This window comes from Micromys minutus, assembly GCF_963924665.1.
Source record: "Micromys minutus genome assembly, chromosome: 26".
Lineage (NCBI taxonomy): Eukaryota > Metazoa > Chordata > Mammalia > Rodentia > Muridae > Micromys > Micromys minutus.
The window spans coordinates 1,112,565-1,117,588 of NC_137961.1; the positions used below are offsets into that span (position 1 = coordinate 1,112,565).

Below are 5,024 nucleotides of genomic sequence, written 5' to 3' on the forward strand. Positions count from 1 at the left end.
GAACTACTCACAGGTGTCCTGTTGTTGCCCTGTGTCATGGAGATCCTGCAGCTTTGGATCTGCAGGACCAGCCCCTTCACAAGCTCCAGCAGTTCATAGATGGGGTATATGTAAGTGTGGGCCAACTCAGAGCCCTGGATCTGGACCGGTTCTCCAGCACCCACACCACCAGGGCCAGCTCTCTAGCTCTGCCCCAGTTAGCTCCCCCAAATGCCACAACTAGCAAGGGGCAGGGGCAGCTCTTGCCCTCTTCATGCCCTCAATGCTGGCTCACCAGCACTCAGGGCACTAGGGCAGCTTGGTCCTACTGCCCACTCTTGGTGCAGGACCCACTTTACTGAGTGTGGCAGTTGGCAAGGTGCAGGGCCAGCTCTCCCATTCTGACCTCAGGTTAGCCCACGTGAGCCTTCACAACCACCAGAGACATCTCTGCTGTGCTGTCCAGGCAAGATGTAGGGCTCAGCCTCTTGAGTGCCGCAAGCAATGAGGAACAGGATTGTTGCGGTAAATATTAAAAAGGTGATTTAACCTTTTATTCCATTCTTTGCTGGCTCCCGTGGGGCCATCTGGCTATACAGGGATTTCTAATTTGGCGTTCTATGCCACGGGGTTCAGTCTACCACCCCTGCTTCTTCTTTCTGGGAAGGATGCAACCGCCTTGGTGTGTTCCTTTTCTCCACCTCCCAGTACAAACATGAATCCACAGCCAGGTAGCTTATCAAACAGGTTTATATGTTAAATTCACAATCCACAAACCCTCTACACAATAAGCTTACAACCAATGGACAAAGATATAAACTGCTTCTCTATTTGAGACAAATAGATCCATAGAAACCCTTAGAAATAATAACAACCTCATCAAGCTAGAGATGTCCCGAGAGAAACACACATCTGCCTCCATCTTCTCTGTCAATCTCTGCCTACCGCCTCCCTCTCTTCAACTCCTCCAGCCTCTTTCCCCACCCACCTCTCCACTGTCCAATCATGTATCGCCTTAACATAAACCTACACAGGGCCAGCTCTGCACAGCACTTGGACAAAACATGGTCCTAGGTGGCAGCCCAGCTCAGGGACTTCTGAATGATCTTTGGTGATATCTGGGTTCAGGAATTGCCACACAAACCATACGAACACTGATCTCAGTTAAGCAAGGACAGTTTGTTGATGCACACCCAAGACTGTTTGGTCAGGACCGCAAAAAGGGCTCGGAGTCTAACTGTGGTATCAGTCTGTTCTCAAGGCAGGCTTTTTATTAGGGAAAACGAAGTTCAAACATTTCAAACACAAGGAAAGGAACAGTTCAACATTTTGAGTAACTAGACAAAGTATCATCAGCTAACTTTTAAAAAGAGTATTACCATAACTTTTTTAGCTTATTAGTAGCATTCTTCAGTGTCAGCTTTGGATAATATACAAAATGGCTACATTTATGTAAATGGAACAGGCATGGATATCAGCACAAGACCAGCGCAGGCCAGGGCTTCACCGTGGCCTCAAGCCACCTTTCATCTCCAGTTCTGCCTCTTTCTCTCCCATCTCTCCACTGCATGCTTGCATATTGCAGTAGCTTCTGCTGTGGGTGGGCCTCTGTGTGTTTCTACCCAACCACGCTTCATGGTGGCAGCTCAGTCCCTCCCCTCACAGCTTTTTGTTTTTTTTAAGAGTAAGTGATGTATTTTTCTTTTCTTTTTCTTCTCTGGTTTTATTGGATATATCTTATTTACATTTTGAATGTTAGCCGCTTTCCCGGATTCCCCTTCATATCCTCTATTCCACCCCCCCCTGCTTCTACGAGGGTGTTCACTCACCCACCCACCCCTTCCTGCTTCCCCACCCTGACATTCCCCTACACTACACCATCAAGCTTTGGTATGACCAAACGCTTCTCCCATTGATGACCAACGAGGCCACCCTCTGCTACATGTGTAGCTAGAGTCATGGATCTGTCCGTGTGTACTCTTTGGATAGTGGTTTAATCTCTAGGAGCTCTGGTTGGTTGGTATTATGTTCTTTAGCTGTGTCTACTGTTTCCTGTTTCCAAGTGTTTGTTGTCGTTGTTTTCTTTTCTTTCTTGAGACAAGGTTTCTCTGTATAGCCCTGACTGTCCTGGAACTCACTCTGTAGACCAGGCTGGCCTTGAACTCAGAGAGCCACCTGCCTTTTGAGTGCTGGGATTAAAGGTGTACTCTTCCACTATCCAGCTCTATTCCCAAGTATTTTTGAAACTGAGGGATTGCTAAACTGGATAGATAATTCAATGGTTAGACCACTTGCTGCTCCTGCAGAGGACACAGGTTCCATTACCACCAGCCATGTGGTGGTTAACAACTGCTGGTAACTCTAGTTCCAGAGGATCTGACACCCTCTTCTGGCCTCCATGGCACTGCACACATATAGTGCACAGATATACATGCAGACAGAATGGCTCCACATGAAATAAATAAATAAATACATAAGTTTTAAAAATTGGGACATTGGGCTGTTGAGGTGGCTTAGAGTGTGTACTCTTTGTCAAGCCTAGTTCTCTGAGTTCTACCCTATAACTCACATGGTGAAAAGAGAGAACCAACTCCTGGAAGTTGTTCTCTGACCTCCACATGTGCTCTATAGCACTTGTGTGTGCCCACGAACACACAGAATACATGAAATATGATTTTAAAAGTGTTTAAACAGATATAGCTCATGAGCCATATATGTTGCCTTTAAAAAATATTTATTTACTGTATATGGGTACACTACAGCTATCTTCAGACACACCAGAAGAGGGCATCAGATCTCATTACAAATAGTTGCAAGTCATCATGTGGTTGCTGGGGCTTGAACTCAGGACCTCTGGAAGAGCAGCCAGAGCTCTAACCACTGAGCCATCTCTCCAGCCAGCCCATGGGTCACCTTTAATGTGGCTTTGGTGTGTTGTACTGCATCCCGTCCTAGAGCATTTTCTTCTCTTCCATAAGTCCCTCATATGCATGAGCAACCTCTGCACATCTTCACAATGGAGTCACTTGTTGGTCACTTTGCTGGGGAGTCCTGAGCTCTTTGCATATCCAGAACTCCACTAAATGCAAGACTTGAACATATTTTCTACCATATTTCTACCAATACTTGGGAAGTAGGGGTAAACAGCTCTCTCAGTTCAAGGCCAACCTAGTCTACAAAGGCTCAAGAAATATTTAAGAAGTTAAAATAATTTTTAAATTAATAAAAAAATATTTATGCCTGTCTTCAGGATATGACCCTATGAATTGAGCCCAGCCTCATACATACATATATTCTCTGGTAAGAGATTTATACTCGGCTCTCTCCCGGCTTTGGGCTTTGGACCACTGTTGCCACCTCGACTCCTGCTGGCGTCGCCTCTCCCGCCTACCCCTCGCCATGTCCGAGGAGCTTTCGGCGGCCATGCCCTACACGGAAGGTGATTTCTACTGCCCTGTCCGTCAGCACGTTTTGTGTAGAAAATGTTTGCTGGCTGCAGTGAGACAAAGTGAAACACATTGTCCCTGTGTCTCGGAGATGTGACTGGAAGAGGAAGAGCATGTCTGGAACGGGCCGTAGATCTTGAAGATATCATGAGGATGGTTTCTGGTAGCTGCGGATGCTGCTCAAAAAAGACTAAATTCTATCGCATGAGACACCATTACAAATCTTGTAAGAAGTATCAGGATGAATATGGTGTTTCTTCTGCCGTTCCAGACTTTACGATTTCTCAAGATTCAGTAAGGAGCAGTAATAGGAGTGAAACATCTGCATCTGATAACACAGAAACCTATCAAGAGGATACGAGTTCTTCTGTGCATCCTACCTTTATGTGTCCCTATGTCAAGAGTCAGATTTCACCAGACAACATTTATTGGATCACTGAAACCACCTATTTCAGATAATTCCTGTGACAGGTCCTATTTGTGTGTCTCTTCCTTGGGGAGATTCTAGCCAGATTAGTAGAAATTTCGTTAGTCATCTAAATCAAAGACATCAGTTTGATTATGGAGAATCTGTGAATCTTCAGCGAGATGAAGAGACCCAATATCAAACTGCTGTGGAAGGCTTTCGAGTAAACATCTGATGTATACAGACACCTCTGCCTTCTTGCTACCTACAAGTGCCATCTTAAAGGAAAAGACATGAAGTCACCGTTTTCAGTAATTTGTTGTGCTCATTAATAAAAATAATAGTTCAGTCTACTGTATTAGGTTTTTAATTGATAATAAAAATGGCCTACTCTTGGGGCTGGAGAGATGACTCAGCAGTTAAGAGCACTTACTGCTCTTCCAGAGGTCCTGAGTTCAAATCCCAGCATCTACATAGTGGCTCACAATCATCTGTAATGAGATCTGATGCCCTCTTCTGGTGTGTCTGGAGACAGTTATAGTGTACTTATATATAATAAGTAAATAAATCTTAAAAAAATACTGTTAAAAAAAATGGTCCACCCTAATTCCGTTCTCTAGACAAATACTTTAACTGCATGAAAATGTATTTCACTTGTGTGGTGAAAAGGGAATTTTTTTTTCTTCCTTGTATTACATATTCTGAATGTTTCTTTAAGTTGTTTTTGATATTTGGTAAAGTTCCTTCTATTTAGTACAGGGATAACAGCAAACTCTGAACAATGTAATTTCTATAAAACTAATAAACCTGAGCCATTGTCAGAACTGCAGAAGGGAAACTTGTAGGGTAAGTGGGACAATCCAAAGGGATTTTTACAGTAGATATTCTAGCTGAGGAATACAATAAGAAAATTGTATTTGTATAATGTTCAGTATTTTTGAAGACTGGTGAGATTTCTTTAATAATTTTGACTCTGAAAGCGTATTGTTCAAATGTTTCTTCTTTTGCTATTAGAAGAACGTATCAGTAGAAGAGAAAAGGTTTTCTTTGGTGGCTAGTTTGTTATTTAAATCTTGGTTGAGTCATTTGTAAACTAAATATGTTATAGGACAGTCCTTTGTAGTCAGTGTTTCTCACTAGCTGATGAAACTTTTAGTCAGTGAGTGATACATACACTGTTGTTAGTTTTTTTT

At 43.3% G+C, this 5,024-nt stretch overlaps 1 pseudogene across 1 annotated transcript; it reads left to right on the forward strand.

Moving 5' to 3' along the window:
* Positions 1–3,378: 3,378 nt before the first annotated feature.
* LOC308437623 (E3 ubiquitin-protein ligase RNF138-like) lies at positions 3,379–4,066 on the forward strand (annotated as a pseudogene). The gene has a single exon. The product of its transcript is annotated as an E3 ubiquitin-protein ligase RNF138-like (transcript).
* The last annotated feature ends 958 nt before the right edge of the window (positions 4,067–5,024 follow it).